Source organism: Megalopta genalis, chromosome 12, assembly GCF_051020955.1.
Source record: "Megalopta genalis isolate 19385.01 chromosome 12, iyMegGena1_principal, whole genome shotgun sequence".
NCBI lineage: Eukaryota > Metazoa > Arthropoda > Insecta > Hymenoptera > Halictidae > Megalopta > Megalopta genalis.
The window spans coordinates 13,487,883-13,510,083 of NC_135024.1; the positions used below are offsets into that span (position 1 = coordinate 13,487,883).

At 36.1% G+C, this 22,201-nt stretch overlaps 1 long non-coding RNA gene across 1 annotated transcript; it reads right to left on the reverse strand.

Annotated features, from left to right (window-relative positions):
* Positions 1-19,809: 19,809 nt before the first annotated feature.
* Positions 19,810-21,092, reverse strand: LOC143260382 (uncharacterized). The gene is made up of 2 exons (XR_013034528.1): positions 20,583-21,092; positions 19,810-20,144 (listed from the first exon to the last, which is right to left on the reverse strand). It is a non-coding gene; the product is annotated as an uncharacterized LOC143260382 (long non-coding RNA).
* Positions 21,093-22,201: the final 1,109 nt, after the last annotated feature.

A 22,201-nucleotide genomic window follows, 5' to 3' on the forward strand; every position in this document is an offset into this window, starting at 1 on the left:
TGCCGAGTGGACAAAGACGTGTGCGGCCTAGCATTGTCTTGGTGGAAAATGACACCTTTACGATTGACCAATTCTGGTCGCTTTTCCTTCAATTTGTCCAGTTGCTAACATTCACGGATAATAAAAAATAACATAATAATAATAATAATAATAATAATAATAATAATAATTTTATAATATAACATTTACAGATATCATAAAAATGGGAGTGAGAGACATTTATAACTGAAATCGGCAATTACTTAGTTGCCAATCCAATAGATTCACGGAATCCGTCATTTTGATAGGTTCCAAATTTTTTAAGTTACGTTCCTTAATATTATAAAGGATACATTTATAGGGAATTTATTCAATAAATCTATTTCACTGAACCTATATTGTAATAAAAGTTGCTAGAAATCTAAAAAGACAAAGCTTGGTATTTTTATGAAGCAACAGGAAACGTTTGTTTTCAGTGCTCCGTAAGTCCGGAGATTTAAAGCAGTACGTTTGTAAGCGTTATTAACTTTATCTATAAAAGTACTCGTGCAATATGTTATATTCTCATATAAGTTCCCTCGTACGGTAAATTCTCTCCAATTGTTCTCTCCAAAGCTTGCAAACAAAAATGGACAATTTGGGAAGAGGGGATACAATTATGCGAGCCTCGCGGCTCGTTTTTGTAATCGTTGATTGTTGACAACTATAAAAACGAGCTGTAATGCACGAATAATCGTATCTCCTCTTCCGAAATTGTCCACTTTTGCTTACAAGCTAAAGGACAATTGTGGAGAGAATTTACTGTACTTCGTTACCGCCTCCACCACGAAAGGCACTGAAATCGCACTGGATCTGGCAGAACTGATGCCGAACACTGTTAATTAAGTATTATAGCAACTGTGTGATGCTGCATATCAGTTTCGGTGTTGGTTAATACACTAACGATTATAAATGAATACTGCTTTCTAAATCTGTGCTTAAAAATGCTTATTAAAATGCAGTGAACTAGAGAAACCGAAAAAATGACCGATAAGTACCGGCAAATAATATACTAATATTTTTAAATAATGCTACGAATATACCAATATTTTATATTTTCGGTTTCTGCAAGGATTTAGAAGGTATATCCGAAAAATATCTGTATAATACCGAAATATATTACCTTTCGGCAGAAGTCTCAGCTTGCATGCGCCTTTGGACGGACATCCGCCGATCCGAATGCAACGGGCCCGCTAATTTATTGTTGTGTCGTCGTGTTGCGGAATGTGTCGTTTTGTTTTCACGCTCGCGTGCCTCTAAATTGATAGTAATGCGATTAATATGACGCTGAGTATTGAGTTAATTGCCCGGCGGAAGTTTAGCTGCACGCCGGCCCGTTTACCGACGCATTCCCATTGGCACCCTTCGGCACCCATCGGCAACTGGACCGACGACAATGCTGGCAAATATTTTTCCGCCGGCCGAAAAATCCGACACACGATGGAACATTCGCTACCCGTTCGTTAGAATACAGCGGGCATCAATATTCAATGCAATTTCTGTTTTCGAACAATGCATTGCTTTTATTACAAACCCCGAGTCGGCGTCGTTAAATTTAAAACAAACTAACTGCCGTGGAATTCGATATTTTTACTACGTTCTGTTCTGCAGAGGCGTAATTAGCTTGTGAAAACAACGGCAGCTTTTTTAATTAATTATGGTAAAGGGTGATGGTAATCCGTTAAATAATTTGTTAAATAAGTCCCGTTGTTCTCGGTGTTGTGAATTCTAGTACGAATTATTTTCATTTTACGAGAAATAGCTTTCGTTATAAAGCGATGCGCGCAAATTCGTTTCGCATCGATTTCAAAGCGATTCAGATTCTTTTATTTTCTACCGCTGTTGAAATAGTAAAGAGTTATGCCACAGCAGACGCACACCCCTTTCCATAAGTATTAGGGCACCTAATAATATTAGTATAAATTGTAATTTCTCATTCAGTATCAAATTTTATACTTAGTATCAAATTTTATAGCATCGTATTGTCGAAAGTTAGAAGTATTTGTCACTTATACAATTATTGCTTACCCGTTTATTACGTTTTGTTCATTGACAACGTACACTCATACACGAAAGTATTCGAACGCTTACGTTTCTAACATTCAATTAATAAAATATATGTGTTAAACTGAAGTATTTGATATAATATGACACATATAACAGCCATAAGACTGCGCAAGCAAAATTAGAAAATAATTCAACAATATGTAGCGTTTTTACAGTACATTGATTGTAAACACGTGCCAGAAATGACTCACAAAAGTATTCGAACGAAACAATTAACAGTTATTTAAATTGAACGATTAACGGTTTTAATAGGAAGTTTATCCATCTTTTGCTTTTATAACAGCCCTATGTCTGTTTTCCATTGAGTGGACCAACTTAGAAGTAACATTTGCATCTATTGATTGCCATATTTCAATAATATTTCGTTTTAACACTTCTTTCGAAGTAATAACCGTATTTCTTAATCATCTTTCTACTTCATCTCATAAATGTTCAATAGGGTTTAAATCGGGACTTTGCGGTGGAGGTGGCACCACGTGTGGAACATTTTTCAATACCCATTCTTTGACTATTTTAGCGGTATGCTTCGGATCATTGTCAGACTGAAACCAATAATCGCTAGGTAAATTCAATTTTGATACACTGCTTTTTAAATTTTCCTGCAAAATTTTTAAGTATTTCGTTTTGTCCATTATCCCATCGATGAACACAAGGTTTCCCACTCCAATAGATGCTATGCAGCCCCAAACTAATACAGATCTATCATTATGTTTTATAGTCGGGAACGTAAGCGTTCGAATACTTTCGTGTATGAGTGTATATGTTGAGTTCATTTCGAAACATACTAAACATACGTGGAACCAAATAGCGTCAGAAATAATAAATAAGATAGTAAAATGGATGTCGAAGATAGTCCAAGAAGTAATTAAAAAACGCGAAAAATAAATATAATAATAAATATAATAATAAATATAATAATAATAATAATAATAATAATAAACGTTGACATAATTTTTATTATAATGTAAAAAAATGTATAGATATATGCACTTGTCACAGTTTAATACAATTAACATTGAAATACATCGAAGAAATTATAACAATTTCGGTTTTTCCTTTAACCTATCGGTTTTTTAAATTTATTTAATTTTCTGCGAGTGTCCTAATACTTTTGGTGGGGAGTGTAAGATTATGGAACAAATGATGCGAGTGATGAAATTCGAAATGTTGTCGAATTATGTAATGCAAGTCAACGAACCAGCGAGTAACGTTTCCACCTGTTTCTTTGGCGATTAACGAAATTATCAGATTCGCTTGAATCGTCCTAAACGGACAAATTATGAAGATCGAACAGCGGGTTTGGTGTTCAGTAGTTGCGAAACTGTGAACTTCCTCGAACGTTGCTTTTGAGGCGCGTAATTGCATGCAAACACTTGCCATTTCCCGTCTGTCATTAGAAGATCTATGTCAGAAAGACCGGAATGCTAATGACAGTCAAATACGGGGATTTTAGAGATCGTATTCTTTCTATTTGAGGTTTCATTATCCCCATTCCTCGAACGTTGAAACGAGAATAGTATCCATCCGGACAATCGTGAAACGTGAATTTAGAGCTTGCGTAAACAATTGGTGTGTGAGTCTCATTTCGGAGGTCGACGGCTTTTGTAGAAGCCAACCTTGTAACTGAATTAATAAGAAAAGGAATTTTTTTCTTTTCTTCTTAATTAAGTAGTTTCAATATCTTCAAAGAGATTGTTCTCCAAATCCGGACACATAAATATACATACAGAAAGTGTAGTCGCTACAACATTATTTGCTACGTTCATTATCCGGTTAAATTGTTTACGTATTATGTACTGTTAGGCTCCGGACACAATTATACTTACTGCGAAGATTCACACTAGCTTATATTATACTGTAACGCGATGTGTTCGGGGTACAACGGAAGGACACAGAGTGAAATTGCACTAGATTTTATTCGTAGATGTATATAAAATGACGCGCGGTGCTGATGGATACTAGATGGAGCGCGGCGGAATCGTTAAACGTGTAGAGGCTCGGCGTAATGCTTAGACGAGAAGACGTTCAGTTTCTTGCCGCTGTTATTTATATTATGTCCCCCAAAAAGGCGTGGCCTTTTTGGGAGACTCGCTGTCTTCTTTTCCCCCGCTTAGTTTGGCGGGGGAGGCAGCCATCGTCGTACCCTCGCTGTAGGGGCGCGCTGGCCGTTCGGCCGGGTAGCGGTACGCGGCCGGCGACTTTCTCCGCGACTAGGCCTGCAGTGCATGTGGCAGTGATAAAAAACAAAGAGACAAAAGAATTTCCGGGTCTTGCAAACGTCAAGGACGTTTTCTCTCAGTCGAACCCTTGACATCTGCAAGCGGACAGTTTTATGGTTATTACGGTCGCCGACCGTGTGCCGCTACAATACTTTTAGTCTGCATTTTTTTCAGGATAAAATATAGAATCCGACAAATCTCAGGAATGGGCTTTGAGAGTATAAAATTATACCACAGTAAAAGAAAACAGTTAGGCAATCGCAATTTTTCAATAAATTTCAACACTTGTGTGCCATAAGTGAAACATTGCCACACCTTGTCTTTTCGATCATCTACAACTTAAATTTTCACAAGCGAGAAGGCAAGACTGTAATTTCCCTATCTGATTCTCTTGATTGTAATAACAATTTCTCGAGGTAAATTTTTATTACAAATCCATGGATTATTCTTTTCTTCATAAAAATGCTCAAAATAGTTAATCTCTTCAAACGAACCTTCTTCGAACACAAGCTCGTTGATGTTAATAGAAGCAAGATGCGTGCAAGTCTCCCTAGAATCTGTAAAAGGAATTTTAAGAAAAGTGTTCGGATAGCAGAACTAAACTTTTATTATGAGAGATCGTTCGTTAAAATATTGATAGAAGTTAAATATAATAGTAAATATAATATTAATAGTTAAACTATTAATAGAAGCAGGGTGCGTGGAAGTCTCCCTAGGATCTGTAAAAGGAATTTTAAGAAAAGTGTTCGGATAGCAGAACTAAATTTTTATTATAAGAGATCGTTCGTTAAAATATTGATAGAAGTTAAATATGATAGTAAATATAATATTAATAGTTAAACTATTAATAGAAGCAGGATGCGTGGAAGTTTCTCTAGAATCTGTAAAAGGAATTTTAAGAAAAGTGTTCGGATAGCAGAACTAAACTTTTATTATAAGAGATCGTTCGTTAAAATATTGTTTGCTCTCACACCTCTCTGCCTGCAATCAAATTCTCAATAATAACTTCGCGAGTTTCAAAATAGCAGTATAGAGTTTGCTTTGAAGTTGTTAACCATTCCGACTATCCCTGAACTATGGCAACCCGCCAGCAGCGGTGCGTTAGCGGGTCAATAGGCGCATGGTCAGCGACTGTGATCCAAGAATTTGAAACAGTTTATGAATCAGTATTACGTACGTTGTGCTCTAATATTTTTCTCTATAGAATTTTCCAAAGAATTGAGGCACATACGTAAGAATATACAGTTTGATTTCGAAAATGGTACATTTATATTCTTTAGATATACAGAGTGTCCCAAAATTATGGTACTTCCGGGAAATGAGGGATTCCTGAGATTATTTGAAGTAATTTTTTCCTGAGAAAAAATGCAGTATGGGACTTCGTTTATGAATTATTAACGAAAAACACTAAGCAAGCTCGCTTCTTATTGGTCAGTGTTTTCCGTTAATAACTCGTAAACAAAACCACGAATTGCATTTTCGCTAAGGAAAAAGTTACTTCAAATGATCTCGGGAACTTCTTATTTCCCGGAAATACCATAGGTTTGAGACATCCTATATATGTTATATTCTTTCGATTAACGAGTCTTATCTTTACAACACCGTAAAACACAGATTAAACGTGTCATAATATTTTTTTGCGACGCTCAAACGGATTATTTGACAATTATTCTATGATAACGTCGTGCTAGCTTATCGTATGCATCGTTGCATGCAATTAGGTTATAGCCGTTGCCTTTGTACAAGCAAATTTTAACAACTCTGTTTGTCGTCATTATGCAATGTGTTTTCATAGTCGTTAGACCTGGTCGAATGTTCTAAATGCTCAATAAAAGATTCGTACAAAGCAGTTTCCGACAAATTGTCTCCATAAAATAAATCCGTAGCACATTCCACAGAATTGCCAGTTCGTGGAACAAAATTCTATAAATTCCGTTCTATTTACGATAAAGACACGAAACAAAGTGGGTTTTTTTTTAATTTATGTTAAAAGCAATCTCAGTTTGGAATTATTATACATATAGACAATGTATTATATATATATTTTTAAACAAATTATTGATTTATCAAGGATTTTCAGTAGACGAATTTTTGGTCGAGTTCTTAACAAATTGAAACCTTGTTTAGAATTGTTAAAACATTCGCTTCTTCGTCACGCATATACTTACCTCCTATCTGCTGACAGATAGTGGCGTACTCATATATTTTGTAAAATAACTTCTAAGATAACAAATTTTTGCGAACGAAACTTATGCAGTATAAAAAAAAACGAACACGACCGTATAAAAATTATCGGATGTTTGGAGGTGTTCTATTTGAAACCTCTTATCCAAAGAATAAGAAAACAAATAAAACATAGTTGTTTTATTTTCAGATCAGTTATTACGTTTAAATGTTTATAGAAAAATTGAATAGTTACAATTTAAAATAGTAGACGCATCGAGAGAATTTAGAAATGTCAATGTGTTATTCTCAACCTATTAAAGTTATTGAAGAAAGAAAGAACATGTTATTTAGTTTACATTGCTTGCAATTGACGAAGACAAGTTTTATTTTGCATACAGATCTGCAGTCTAGTTATTATGTAACTATAATTATATAACTATTATAAAATTTCTAAAATTCCAGTACAATTAGACAACTCTTGGCCGTCATGTTCTATGAAAATTATTTCGTAAAAACGTCTTTTGTTCATAAGACAGCGTGAACAAATTACGTTATTAACTCGTTTACTATTTTCGATTTTATCAATGCTTGCTTGCAAATTGCGCGTGGAATTATGCTTCTACTAAATTTGTTGAACTTCCTGTAAATAAACATGATTATTTAAGCATTTCAACATATTGTAAACATAGTATTAAATCAATATGAAGCAGTAACTTTTCGATGTTTGTCCCTGATTCGGCGCATCGTGCACAGTGAAGAAGTAATTTTCAGATATCGGTTTTAAAGTTCAGAGTCTCGAGAGCTGAATTGTTAGAGTGCAATTGATGCGAAGGTATTTCTGTTTTAACATCTAAATATTTTTACGTAATCTTAATGTGTCCGATTCGAATTTATACAGGGTGTCCGATTTTAATCTATAAATGAAAACAACTCGTCGATTACACGCTGTATAAAGAATATTTCGCACAGACATCAAATGGTTTCGCGGGAGCTACAATCTGACATAATTAATTTTTCTATAAGTGGACGCGTACCGCGCAAACGAAGGTCAACTTCCTTTTTTCAAACAGAATCATATAATTTTGAATAGACTTATCGGTTCCGATCAAAAAAAAAATTAGACAGAAAAGTATTAGAAAATTATTCGTCAAAGTCAGTGTCACATTAAAGCAGTCGATATCTTACATGACTTTGCACACGAGTATCTCGTAAACTAATAATTTTTTATATGTTAGATCTAATATTTCATTGTTCGAAACGACAGACCATACCGATAAGTGTATTTAACATTATATGATTCCGTTTGAAGAAACAAAATTGACTTTTGTTTGCCCGGTACGCATCCACTTACGCAAAAATGGATTATGTATCCTGTAGTCCGATCGAAACCATTTAATTTCTGTGAGAAACATATCTTATGCATTGTGTAATTAACGAGCTATTTTCATTTACAAATATTAAGATATTCTTAGCAGTTTCGAAATGTCTATGGACGCAGGCGGAGACAGGAGGAAGATCGATCGGGTATTTCGGGCGTTTCCGTGAATTTTGCATACGTTCCACTCAAATCTGCCAAATAGGGTGCTCAGATATGCAATGGAGGGACACTGCGCGTCCTTTAATTATGTAGAATCGGTCTGCAACTCCCAGTCCGAATCTCATCCGAATCTCGCGCTCCTGTGTTTAAGGCAGACGTACAAGATGTAGGTAGGTGCAGACATTTACGTAATGGATTTAGCTTCGCACACGCGCACACGCTGAATGATTTATAAATCGTTGCTAATGATCCCTGAGCTCGTACACGCTGCCGGCGCAACGTTTCCAGAGTGGTGTTCATTATTATTACATATAATCCCGCCGAGCAGAATGCTTTCCTCGAATCGCAGTTCGCGCTTCTCACTGCGATCATTGAATTTTTCCCCATTTATAATTAGACCGGGGATTTCATCCGCTTTGAATAACATTTTCGCGGTTCTTTTCAGTTCCTCTTATCTTTACATGTTTGTCGCTTTGTGATTGCCCCGAGTTTCCTCGTTCATGCAACGTGGTACTAATTCATAAAAAATTGAGATCCAGCAGAAAGTCATTTCCTGTTTCTCGACGTCCGTGTATTATTTGCTGATTTATTATCACGCGATTTCAGAGTTCCGCGGAAAGATTTAGAGAGAGACTGGAATTAAATGATTAACCTTTATATATATAATATAATATATAATATAATATATATAATATAATATATATAATATAATATATGTATAATATAATATATATAATATAATATATATTATATAACCTTAATATATATATTAACGTTTATCATTGATTCGGTTATCTTTCGAATTTTTCCATCGACAAAAGTTACACAAAAAAAAACGTACGAAAGCTTTCCGAAACTAATATAATTAAAAATCTCGCCGCGGTACGTGTCTGTCACACGGTAATTCGGATGTTGAAATTTCAGCTAGAAGCCCGAGCTTAGAAAGACAGCTTTTCCGGAATTTCAACAGTAATTGACACGTCAACGCGACAAGCTCTCAAAGAGTCTATACATTTTTCAGCACATCGTTTGAAAATCTTTCGAACTGACGTTAACATGTACGTGCTCTTAGCGCGGGCGAGTCAAAGAGAACTTAACGGCACAATTTGCTTTTCTTTGACCAAAATCACGGTTTCGAGCAACACTCCCCTGGTCAACACAGTTCGGCCCAGCAGAGCACGGTGTAGTTCGGAGGCAGAAGCACGTACTTTTGGTCAGTAGTCAGTCAGACAGAGTCGCTGACCAGAAACAATTAGGTTCCCGCTAGACTTGTACAGTAGTCGCCGCGGGAGTTTGAAACAATTAGGTTTGGACCGTAGACAACCTTCCGAATTTAGATTCGAATTAGAAATCGCGATTAATTGCTCTTCGAAACAAGCCCGTGTTTTTCCTTTGACAAGTAATTGTACAACTTACCTTTAATCGATAGCTTAAATGGTCAGTAATTTCCTTTTAGAATTATGCTTGCGTCATCATTTCACTTTGAATTCACTTTGTATTGCTAAAATCACTTTAGTCGAGAAACGGTGTATTTTACTATCTATTTTTCTCCTATTATTAAATTATGCATTTATGGCTAAATTGCGCACAATTGTACATTTATGACTGAAATCGATTATAAAATTAAGCAACTAGAAGGTGCGGTAAATTCTTTCCAGTTCCCTTTCAGCTTGTAACGATGATTTAACTTTTTATTTCTAATTTTTTGCCACGATTCGAAGGCGATTCGAAGGCAATTCGGAGGCCACATGACACGATTCGAAGGCAATTCGAAGGTCACATGGTACGATTCGAAGGCAATTAGGAGACCACATGATACGATTCGAAAGCAATTCAGAGGCCACTTGACACGATTCAAAGGCAATTCGGAGGCCACATGACACGATTCAAAGGCAATTCGGAGGCCGCATACCATAATTCGAAGGCAATTCGGAGGTCACATGGTACGATTCGAAGGCAATTCGGAGACCACATGACACGATTCGACGGTCACGAAGCGAATACCTACCACGTACCTTGTAGCTTCACGGTTTTTCTTACCTGACTCATACTCAAACAGACCATTTTGCGTTGTCTTCCGGAAATTCGAGACAAAAGAACGGCGTCGCGTGCCGTATCATACGCTTGACCGACTCCGTCGAACCGTAGTATCGACGCAGCAGTAAATTATATAGACGTAGGACCAACACAGGGGAAACTAGCACAGCACCTTGAAATTTGGCATTCTAGGGTGAATTTACTCTATTGTCTAAACAAAGACCCGTTCCGTCTATTATTTAGAGAGATCTCTTGTTACAAGCACTACTCTCATTTAAGCGAAAAGGAGAAAAGTAGACGTTAATTGAACGTTTTAGCAGCGATTAAATGGCAGCTATTGTGCAAATCGAAACTTTCAGCCTCTCTGCACAAGGTTAAAAGTACGACTGACCCAAAGACACCAAAAAATCGTTGCCGATCACACCGATAAACAGAACGAAAGGCGCAGCGAAGCGGGGAATGTAGCTGCGGTCGAAAGTGCAACAGTTGCCAGGCACGATGGACAACATAGAAAGAATATTTTCACGGCTGCGTGGTCGTCAAAAGTGTTCACGCGTTCTTCCTCGGGAACGTTTTAAAGGGCAACTGACCGCATTCGTACGTACATAAACACGTACATAACGTAGCACGCCGGTGGTTCATTTCGACAGAGGAATCCGATTCGCGTGCAGTAATCCGCGCGGAACAGAAACACACGCGGCGCAGCGCGGCGCGAAGATAAACGGAGCGGGCACGCGCCCGCGTGAACGACACGCGCGCGGAATTTCTCCTTGGTCGAGTTTCCCCTTGACACGAAAAATCACCGACTCGAAAATGACCGTGGCTCGTTACCGCGCGATATCTATTGTGCGTCCGCGCATCTGACTTTGCGGGTGGCTCGCGCGGTTCTCATTCGTTATCCCATCAATTTCGACGGCGTACGAATTTTACGCGAGCGGCTGCGGATTTTATGCGATTACGAGAAATGCGAAACGTGTAGTAGATGATAAAGAATTTGTGAACATCTCGCGAAATCCTTAGCACTGAATTTACCGAGTACTGAAAGTGATAGACGTACAGTGATACAAGAAAGTATTCGAACACTAGCGTAACTTTGACTTTTACGCCAAATATTTAAATAAATATACATTGAAGGGAAATGATTCTTTTAGGTATATTAAGATAGGTATATTAGGTATATTATGGTACATTAAACTAGAGTATATAAATGTCAAAGTGGAAAAAGCTTTCGATTCAGTACGAAACGTTGCCTACACAATTAATAAATTAAATTAATTTATAAAAACATCGAATTTTCATGCGACATAAGTATTCGAACGCCTCATAAAATTAAGTTGAAGAATTATAAACATAAATTTTTTAAAAATTTGTATTACTAGTTTTATACTTCTATTGTGTAACAGTATGTTTCAAGAAGTTTAACATTTTAAGAATTATTTATTTGTGTTCGATGTCATTTTATATCCCCATTTTGACCGAATCCACTTTATGGGGATTAACAGTCATATACAGGGTATCCCATAATTATGTGATCACCCGGGAAGGGGTGATTCCTGACGTCATTCGAACTAGTATGCAGAAATTGACACACAGTACCTAGATCGGTGTACAAAAATTGGCACACAGTAACTAGAAAAATCTCAGTAACTGATCCATAGTAATTAATTTTTCATCTTTTTAATAGCATAGTAACTCGCTGATAAACTGTTTTGTATATTTTGTTAAATATTTTGCATTCTTTATATACAGGGTGCCCCGAAAATGTCTCGCAATCCGGAAATGGGAGGTTCCTGAAGTCATTTGAAGCAACTTTTTCCTTTGCGAAAATTTTCTCCGAGACTTCGTTTACGAGTTATTAACGAAAAATACCGACCAATAAGAGGCGAGCTCGGCTGGCGCGCGGCGGCTCAGCCAACGAGTGCACAGAGCCCAGTTCCGCTCATTGGCTCAGTCGCCTCGCGCCAGTAGAACTCGTCTCTCATTGGTCAGTGTATTTCGTTAATAACTCGTAAACGAAGTCGCAGGTTTGCATTTTTGTCAAGGAAAAAGTTACTTCAAATTACCTCAGGAATCGCCCCTTTATAATAATTATGTTAACATAATTATGAGACACTCTGTATAAAACACGTGTAAATGTAAACGCATTATTCAAAATGCATTTTTTTAAATTTTCGTTATAGTCTCAAATAAAAAAGTTAAGAAACCAGAGTTTTTCATTTTCTTTTGTCATTTCAGTAGCAAAATTTAAGAAAAGCATTTTAGTCATTATTTGGTAGACTAGCCACTCTAGCCTCTAGCCTCTGTATCATCTCAATTTTATATATAGTCCAGTTTTAAAATATTTATTCTCTTCTAAAGGGTGTCCGAATATTAATGGGGGAGTTACTGTACTTCTGTTATATTATAAATGCATAAAATCCGCAGTCTGCTTATGAGATACCCGGATGTCCAAGTTACCCATCACATACTCGGGTAAATGATTACCTTAATTTAACTCATTAAAAATATTAAAGCAAGAGAGAATAATATAAAAAATAATTGAAGCAAATTAAAAATTATAAACTATTTTTATCAGACTATGAGTTACATACAAATGCGTATTTTGGTAATGGTAATATTAATTGACGACAGTTGGATGTAAGAAAACAAAATGTTACATTAAATTCTCCCTAATTGACGCTCAGCTTTGAAACAAAAATGGACAATTTGGGAAAAGAAGGTACGATTATTCGAGCTTTACGGTTTGCTTTTATACTTGTTGACAATCGGTAATTATAAAAACGAGCCGCAAGGCTCGAATAATCGTATCTCCTCTTCCCAAATTGTCAATTTTTGTGTACAAGCTGAGAGACAATTAGGGAGAATTTACTGTATTTGTCGACATCGATTATCGGCAACCAATATAAAATTCTGATCGTCGATAATGGTTATTCGTAACCAGTCTATAGAGTATATAATTTACCAGTATATAATTTAACCAGAGTTAACCGTAATGGTTATGCATAATCACAAAAACTGTTTTTATCAATTATAATGTTTATCGGTAACGAATTAACATTCTCGTCGTCTATGATGATTACTTGTAACCAAAAACTAACTTATCTGTAACCAAATATTGTAACTAAACTTTATGAGCAAAAACGTCGTTTATAATGCTTATTGTTAATCAAAATTATTTTAAGTAAAATTTAATGGTTGTACTTCAATTTTTTCTCGTTTCGGTCATATAACAGTTACGGTTTCTGAGCAAAACAGATCTGTTCTTTCGTGTTCGAGAATTTTGAGCCGTCTGAAGGAAATTTCGTCCAGCATGATTGTAGATTTCTGCACGCGGTAGCGAAACGTCGACCTCCAGAATTTCTCGCGGGGACAAAGAAAGCAGAGGATGGACAGGCGAAACGAAACACCTTATACTCGCGTAAACGATACAAAGCCCGGAATGCATTTATTCATAAAGGGAAAAGAGACTGGGTTTCATCTCGGAATTTCGGGACGCAACAGCAGAATTCTGCGAAACAACTGGCGAAAGAAGAAGCGGACAGAGGATCGCACGCGACGAAAAACCGGACCGATGAACGCTCGTTTCAGCCCTCGAAGAATAGCAGCGGCCGCGGTTTTCCATGCGGACGATTTCCAGCGGAAAAACAACGGGCACTCTCTCTCTCTCGCTCTCGCTCTCGCTCTCGCTCTCTCTCCTTCCCTCTATCTCGCGACGCCGTAATTATATTTTCAAGCGTTCACCCAACCGGAACCCACAGTTTTCGGCGCTTAAGCGAGACGCGGTCTCCCCTGGTTGTCAGCCGGGAATAAATGCAATTAGAGAACTCGTGGATTTCGACGTACGTCGCGACGCGAGGCGTAGTGACGCCGAGTTCCGCTTGATCTATGCTCCCCCACCGCTTCTCTCGGCTCTCTTTCGCCGCGCCGCGACGCCTACTTTCGATTAAATATTCAAGTCGGCGACCTTTCGCCGCCGGAAACAGGATTCGAACGAATCTATTCCGTATGCATGCCGGATATTAATTAACGATGGGATACTGCCCGCGCGATGCCGCTTCTCGCACGCGAGCTGCGTTCTTCGGCTGGTTTGTCGAGTCGCGAATGGATCGTTTTAACGTTAATACTAACCGCGTGCCGGCACTTCACGTATAGCTAACTATACCATAACCGGTCAAACGACCGGTTACGAAATAGACGATGGTTTTGCGAAAGGAATGATCGATTTATTGTAGGAAATGGTGCACAACGTAACTTTCATGTAATAATAAAATAATCAATCGTATGTTTATTATATTTTTATTTTTGTATGTAACAGTATGCTTTGCAGATGACAGGTCTCTCCTTCATACAGTTTTCGCGAACATATTTTTTAGGAATTATCAAATCAAATATGACCGGTCGCGGTTTTGCAAGCCAGGTGATGAATTTTCCTCAGTAAAGAAAGAAGCACAAAAGAGATAACAATCGACAAATTGATTAATCATATAATGTAAGAATTTACGTAAAGTTGGATGAACAGAAAAATTAGTAAACAATGCACCATTTTAAATCAAACTTTGAAACCGGTCATATGCGCTTTTGTTTAACTTTCTTTGGGATTTGTTTGCGAGTAAACTATAACATCTTTAGCAGTCTCACTTGTTTATTTATGCATGTTTCGCGATAATATATAACAACTTTTTGGATTAAAGAAAGATAAAATTGGTGGCACTGACTACCATGAAACGCAGTCGAATATTAGAAAGATCGTCCCATTGTGAGCATGATTGCGGCTGTTTTGTTAATCTGAAATGAAAAAAGCGTGTAAGTGAGTTTTTAAATTATGTGAGTTTGACGATTGCAGGTATTAGAACAAAAGAAAAAAGTCGATAGTTATGAAAATAACGACACTTTGAAATTTGATTATCGATTCATCTATTAATTCTTTTAATTCTAATAATTCTTTCCTTTCATTTTAATAATTCTTTTGATTCTAATAATTTTATTAATATTAATAATTCGATTATTTCAATATTGGGAGTCTAAGAAAATAGAAAAAAAATGAAAATTTTGTGTTGGTTATAATACGGGCTGTAGGCATATGTAAGTGCATCAAATGTGCAGCTAAATCTCGAAGGCAATTGATTGACGAAATTTGGAGATATCATGGTCGCCGTTATTAAAAACATATTTTTGAGAAAAACACATTTGAAGTACCGTATCCCAGTGAAGCAAAAATGCCTATTATGGTACGCTTTTCACTGAATAGAAGGTTATCATCGACTTTAATACAACTCAAAAATGTTGTTGACACTTTGAAATATTTACTCAACACGTTGAATGCCACGCCGGTTTTATAGAAATTGCCCGTGGCGTCACAATGAATTTTCTTTTATGTGATACATATAATGTTGAAATATTTTATCTGCAATAGATAAGTTACAGTGTATAACCATGTTTGACATGTTAATTGCGACGGGGGTCACAGTTTGAATTGACGATTGTAATAATACAAAATTTTAGATATTGACATTTGTTTTAAATTATATATATTTCTATCAATTTGGGCGCGCCGCTCACCGGTGGCCCCCATGGCGTCACCGCCAAGTTAAGTGCCGGTCACCGGTGACCCCCGTAGCATTAACGTGTTAAGGTGAATAAAAATTAATACGAATACAATAGTAAAGTACGAGCGCGTACCTATTATGGAACACCGTTTTCGTAACATGCCCTCGTGTTACGTATTCGATGTCCCTATTTTGGAACGCCCATTGAAGAATAGAGACATTGAATATGGAACATGCCAACTGTTCCATCAATTGAAACAAGGAAAAAATTGAATTACACAAAATCGAACGCTATGTTCTTGCTTAGAAACACCCGTATTGTGTAAAACATATTTTTAGTAGTAAACATATTTTTTTACAGCTGGCTGTTACATAACACTATTTTATGCGAGTGAATGTATAAAGAACAATGTTCAAAAATATGGATAGAATTTTTTCATCCACTTTTATATGCTCTATTTATCTTTTATTGTATCGTTTGTGTTACCGTTTCAAGAAGAATTGAGCGGCGTTACAAAATAAGTTCATTTGCCTTATTATGCCAAAGGAGACCGACGGAATGATTCACTGCAATTATTGATGTTAGCGGAGACATCCGGAGACTTTCGAACGGCGAGCACAGTGTCATTCGGGACACCGTGAGAGTTTCATCAGATTGGTAATTCAGTGCAGTCATTCAGCTAGTGACCAATGGAAATCAGTCAACGCGTTTAGAAAACAATGTCATTTGGGACACTCTCGGTTCAGCACAGAGTCAATCGGGACACGCTTCCATTCGGCACAGCATCAATTAGGACACTGTTAATAAAATCAGAAAAAGTTTCCCAATACTTTAATTGGTCGGCCCTTCAAAGTTTTTAGACGGGGCGTAGCGACGCGGCGCCGCGCGGCGCAAATTACGCGAGCCACGAGGAATTAGTTACGCGATTTCAATCATTTCTGATGAGAATGGCATGAGTTTGTTCGATGACAGCCCTTTGATAGATGAGAGGAATAATTAATAGAGTATCTACAGATTTCTTGCGGAAACTTGAATTTATCGTTGCTCTAACTTTGTTAGTTTTAGAAACTAACCTATTTTAACCTAAATGAACCTATTTTGAAACGCCGCTCAATTCTTCTTGCAACGGTAACACAAACGATACGATAAATGATAAATAGTGCATATGAAAGCGGATGAAAAAATTTTTACCCATATTTTTGAACATTGTTCTTTATAAATTCACTCGCATAAAATACTGGTATGTAACAGCCAGCTGTAAAAAAATATGTTTACTCGAATACGGGTGTTTCTAAGCAAGAACATAGCGTTCGATTTTGTGTAATTCAATTTTTTCCTTGTCCCAATTGATGGAACAGTTGGCATCCGTGTTCCATATTCGATGTCTCTATCCTTCAATGGGCATTTCAAATGGGCGTTCCAAAATGGGGACATCGAATACGTAACACGAGGGCATATTACGAAAACGGTGTTCCATAATATCCGTCCGTATTATTTTTTATTCACCTTAACACGTTGAATGCCACGAGGGTGACCGGTGACCGGCACTTAACTTGGCGGTGACGCCATGGGGGCCACCGGTGAGCGGCGCGCCCAAATTGATAGAAATATATATAATTTGAAACAAATGTCAATATCTAAAATTTTGTATTATTACAATCGTCAATTCAAACTGTGATCCCCGTCGCAATTAACATGTCAAACATGGTTATACACTGTAACTTATCCATTGCAGATAAAATATTTCAACATTATATGTATCACATAAAAGAAAATTCATCGTGACGCCACGGGCAATTTCTATAAAACCGGCGTGGCATTCAACGTGTTGAGTAAATATTTCAAAGTGTCAACAACAACATTTTTGAGTTGTAATAAAGTCGATGATAACCTTCTATTCAGTGAAAAGCGTACCATAATAGGCATTTTTGCTTCACTGGGATACGGTACTTCAAATGTGTTTTTCTCAAAAATATGTTTTTAATAATGGCGACCATGCTATCTCCAAATTTCGTCAATCAATTGCCTTCGAGATTTAGCTGCACATTTGATGCACTTACATATGCCTACAGCCCGTATTATAACCAACACAAAATTTTCGTTTTTTTCTATTTTCTTAGGCTCCCAATATTGAAATAATCGAATTATTAATATTAATAAAATTATTAGAATCAAAAGAATTACTAAAATGAAAAGAAAGAATTATTAGTATTAAAAGAATTAATTATCGTCACTATCTATTTCTTTTTCTACGTCTAAATTATGTATGATTTTATGCTAACGTTTATTAATTATACTTCCATGAGACTAGAATACGAATAACAATCACGATTTACAACTAAGAGAGGAAATTAAACTTAGCAACTGTTACACTCTTTTTAGATGAAAGATCATTTAGTTTCTGTTTCTAACTAGTGTAAAATGTTCAATTTTTCTCTGACCGTGTATTCCGTCTGGTGCGTTTATTTAAAATGTATTCTAAGTCGTACGAATTTGTTGAATTGATTTGTAAGAATACAGTAGGAAAAATATTATTTAATGATTGCTACTATTTAGAAATGTATCGATAACACGTTTCGCTAAATTCGATAATACGAAATATGACCCGAAGAATACAAAGTGACTTGTTTCTCGATAAGGAAGTGAAATATATTAGCTGAAATATGTATATGTACACTGTCAGACAAAAAGATAGCACATTTTAAAATTAGTGGAATTTTTATTTACTTAACATTACAATCAAGGTTTTATTTCTATACTTTGCAAAATAATAAATATACTATAAATATGTATTTATAATATAATAATAAAATAAATATACAGAAAAGAAATAAAATTGAATTCTGCCAGTCTAAACACTTTTATTTGAAAAAAAAGAATTTTTATGGAAATTCAGTGCGATAAGATATTTAATGCTTAATATTTTGGGACATCTTATTTACGTTTATTAACAGTCATCATTATCTTTGTCAACGATTTATAGAATTTTTTTAGATAGCTTTTTTGCTCTAATTTCTTCCACTCATCTTGAATAGATTTTTTTCATTCCACAATGTATTGAAATTGTCTGCTATTTGTATATACACCTCGATTGAAATTTCCACCATCAATTTTCAACGATATGACTTTGCTGGCCAATCCAAAACGCCATCATTTTTCTCGAGAACAGTACTCTTTACAGGTTGTCCTGAAAGTATGTACAAGAGGACATCAGATAATGCCTCATAAAAAAATACGAAGAACTATATAATAACTTCTTTTTGTTTTTAACCTAGTTTCTGAGACAATCGAATTTGAAAATTTGCTTTGTACGTACGCCCTTGCTCCTATGGGCGATATACGTCGCTCGACGAACCTTATCTTAACAAAAATTACCTACTGCAAAAAATAAAAAAAAACCGCTATTAGACCACTTGTTGATTTATGCGATTAAATATCCGCAGTCTAGTTAGAATTGTTATGATCGCTGCTTAACACTAGTTAAGCTACTATTATTCTAAGCTATTATTATTCTAAGCTATATTTTATTAAAAAGTTACTATTATACACACCACTGTACACTGGGTGGTTCGTCTAATTATCTATTCCATCGAGTCGTCGCCGAGTTCTTCTCTTCAGGACTTCTCTTAACTGTTTTAACATTAGATTGCCGGAGCGAGTCAATTTGACTCATTTTATTGCTATAGAACAAGAATTATTGCTATATACAAGAATTGTTGCTATATAATTATTGCTGCTACTATTATTGTTATGTAGAAAAACTTAAATAATTTTTTTAAATATATGTTGATTTTTAATAGAATAAATAACCGACATCTGTTTTTGAAAAAATTATTATAATTTATTATAATTATTATTATTATATTATATATAATAATATATAATAATAATATATATGTATAATATTATATTATATTATATTATATATATTATATTATAAATTATTATTATTTTTTTTTCTTTTTTAAATATATGTTGATTTTTAATAGAATAAATAACCGACATCTGTTTTTAAAAAAATTATTTAAGTTTTTCTATATACATAGCAATAAAATCGTAAATGAGTCAAATTGACTCGCTCCGGCAGTCTAATGTTAAAACAGTTAAGAGAAGTCCTGAAGAGAAGAACTTGGCGACGACTCCATGGAATAGATAATTAGACGAAATATACAAATATAGTTTTTTTTCTCGGTTTTTGTTTAAATATCTGTAAAAATGTAAAAGTTACTTTGAGTTTATAATTATTCACAGCATTGCAGATGGTCCCTTTTAGCTGCGCCATCATGTGTATTTACAAAAAAACTTAACAAAACATCAAATTTATACATTTCTATATTAGAAATAATAGAAAATAAAAATATGCAAATATAATATTTCGTTTAGATAACGGTGACAATGTTGTGGTGGCTACCTTCAGACCCGCCAGCAGATGGCTCCTCTTCCCGCAAGCAACCGATCCCGCCTCTATTCGTATATATACAGATTTCGTCCTTCCTACCGATATCCCAACGTCTAAGGCAAGGGCCCGCTAGGGGCCTTTTCTTTACGTATAACTAGGATAAATAGAAAATAATACGTAAGAAAACAATATGAATAAAAAATAATATAAATAGAAAATAATACGAAAAAAATAATATGAATAGAAATAATATAAATATACAATAATACGGAAGAAATAATATGAATGAAAACTAGTATAAATAGAAAATAATACGAAAAAGCAATATGAATAAAAAATAATATAAATAGAAAATAATACGAAAAAAACAATATGAATAAAAAATAATATAAATAGAAAATAATACGAAAAAAACAATATGAATAAAAAATAATATAAATAGAAAATAATACGAAAAAAACAATATGAATAAAAAATAATATAAATAGAAAATAATACGAAAAAAATAAGATGAATACAAAATAATATAAATAGAAAATAATATGAAAAAAATAATATGAATGAAAAATAGTATAAATAGTGTGGCGGCTACCTCCTCTTCCCGCAAGCAACCGATCCGCCTCGATTCGTATATGTACAGGTTTTCCACCGCTTACAAGTGTACAAGTAATTTCGAATCATCCTACCAAAAATGTAAAAGTTACTTTTAGTCTGTAATTATGCGCACCACTGTGGGTAGTTACAGCGAACGTAGCAGCGCATTCTGGAGGCAACAAGCCCGCAGAATCCGCTCGCGAGCCGCGCCGCACGTGCCGGCACGGCCGTTTCCCGTATCGCGTGACGTACACACGAACAAGTCGGTCGCGTAAGAAGGCGTCTCGCGAATCCTATCCGGCCTCGCCACACGATTGGATGTTGAGAAATCCGAATTACATAATGCATGAGTAAGAGCGCGGTGATTTTCTTGTCGAGCGGCGCGAAGCAGTCCGGTTTCACGGGTCTGACGTCTGACTCACGCAGCCAATCCGTGTCTCTGGTGTTCCCCGGCGACGGCGACGGCGACATCGACGTTGGCGACATCGAAGTTGGCGTCGACGGCTCTCAAAAATCGATCTACATCGCGGATCGATTCCCCGAGCTTCGGACACGCGGGCGCCCCGTTTCTCGCAGTACAAAACGGTGCCAGGAGAGCGGGATGCTAATTCCATCAGCTCCGCTCCTTAGGAAAATCGAAGGAATTCATTGAGGTCCCGATTCCCTGATGTATTTAGAATCTCGAGGAAATGGAATTCGTGACAGAATAAATTTACGTGCCTGGAAAATGATAGACCGCTTTCCCTGTTTAAAGACTCGCTCGACGACGACGACGACGACGACCCCCTTCTCCCCCCTTTCTTCTTTCTCCTCGTCGTCATCGCGTCTTCTTTCTTCTCTACAAGTCTAAATTCTTCGAAGTAATGGAATTTATCGATCGTGAAACGGGTTTGGAAGCGAAATCGGAATGCGGACCATGAAAACGTAGAATGTCGGTCCTATTGATTGCTTCGTTTGTTTCTCGAAGCAATTGTTCGATGGTTTATTAAGCTGACGCGAGGAAGCAAGTAAAATAAAAAAGAGAAAAATATAATATAATATAACTAAAGATCACGTAATCTACCTTTTTTTTTAAACCAGCTTACCTACTTCCTACGCTCTCGAATATGAAACAGTTTTTTCTCTGACTAATACAGTCTTTTTTCCGTTCGACACTCTATAAAACAATTTGCCTTACGTCACGCGCACGCTCTCTTTTGTTTCACACCTTTCAAAGTAATTAGCTGTTCATTTGCGAGAAGATGAACTTTCTGCGGGTATGGTAGGACGAATTATGAAAAAATTTGTTGTATAAATAATAAAATAGTATATTTGGTTTAGATGTGCAGTAAATTCTCTCCGATTGTCCCTCGATTTTTAAACAGAAATGGACAATTTGGGAAGCAGAGATACGATTATTCTGACTAGTATAAAAACGAGCCGTGAGGCTCGAATAATCGTACCCCTTTTCCCAAGTTGTACATTTTTGTTTACAAGCTGAGGGAGAATTAGGGAAAATTTACAGAATTAATTTGTTCGACGTGTAACTACTGATTAATGAATGATCTCTCTCTCTCTCTCTCTCTCTCTTCCACTCACACACTTTCTATCTCTCTACTACTCTCTCGCTCTTATTTT